Raw genomic sequence first — 1,177 nt, 5'->3', positions numbered from 1 at the left:
ACTGGACTCTGATGCCTCCCACTTCTGTGTCCAAGCTCCCACTAGGGTACTAGAAAAACACAGGAAAGGGTCAGACATGGGAACACGGAGGGAGTGGCTAGACAGGAGGTAAGTGGGCACCTGGGAGCTCATCTTAGGGAGGCAAGGAGGTAGGATCTCTAAGGCTCTGAGCCCCTGGCACATGCTCCGTCATCCCATTGGACTTTGTTTATAAAACCAAAATAAAAGGTAGAAAGAGGCAACTCTAGAGAAACACTAGAAGCATGAGGCTCTTCTCAACATGAAGCTCTATAAACTTTCACTGGTCACACCCCCGGAAGCTGGCCAGGACTCAGTTATCCAGTATCTTCCCATCTTGTACCACATAAAAAGAAGAGTTTTTGTATGGCTTTCAAGGCTCTACTTAACCTGATTCCCAGGCAACCAGTTTCCCTCTGGCCCTATTTCCTATTCTTCACTCACTCCCTGTCTTCATGCCAGCAATACTGTTACCATCCTAGTTCTTGATCACACTAGGAAAACTGCTGCCCCAGGACCTTTGCACGTGGTGTTCTTTCCTTCCAGATGCTGTTCTCTATGTATTCTGAGATTTATTTCATTTTCTTCAAGTCTTCTCATCCATCTTATCTTATTTTGAGTGAGGTCTTCTTCCTTTTTTAAATCAACTATGGAACACTTCACAAATTTATGTGTCCTCTTAGTTCAGGGGCCATACTGATCCTGTCTGTATTGTTCCCGTTTTAGTATATGTGCAGAAGGAAAGCACATGGTCCTCCCTTCCTCTCCTGAGACAGCTAGTTCCTACCCGTAGGTCACAAAAAGGATGTTTCTCTCTGTTGCCTGCCTACTTAGGCCCTTGCAATTCTGATTTCCCATCTAAGATTCCACTTCATTTTGTGGAGAAAAAAAAAAAAATGAGGGAACAGGACCAGGCACGGTCGCTCACACCTACAATCCTAGCACTCTGGGAGGCTAAGCCAAGTGCATTACTTGAGCTCAGGAGTTTGAGGCCAACCTGAACAAGAGTGAGAAAAATTAGCCAGGCATCATGGTGGGCACTTGTAGCCCCAGTTACTCAGGAGGCTGAGATAGGAGGATCACTTGGACCTATGAGTTCAAGGCTGTGAGCTAGGTTGATGCTATCATACTCTAGCTTGGACAAAAGGATGAGACTCTG

At 45.9% G+C, this 1,177-nt stretch overlaps 1 non-coding gene across 1 annotated transcript; it reads right to left on the bottom strand.

Annotated features, from left to right (window-relative positions):
* Positions 1–661: 661 nt before the first annotated feature.
* LOC128564120 (U6 spliceosomal RNA) lies at positions 662–766 on the bottom strand. The gene has a single exon (XR_008373998.1). It is a non-coding gene; the product is annotated as a U6 spliceosomal RNA (small nuclear RNA).
* Between the last annotated feature and the right edge of the window lie 411 nt (positions 767–1,177).

Source organism: Nycticebus coucang, chromosome 13 (assembly GCF_027406575.1).
Source record: "Nycticebus coucang isolate mNycCou1 chromosome 13, mNycCou1.pri, whole genome shotgun sequence".
NCBI classification, from domain to species: Eukaryota; Metazoa; Chordata; class Mammalia; order Primates; family Lorisidae; genus Nycticebus; species Nycticebus coucang.
This window is presented reverse-complemented; position numbering and strand designations above follow the sequence as displayed.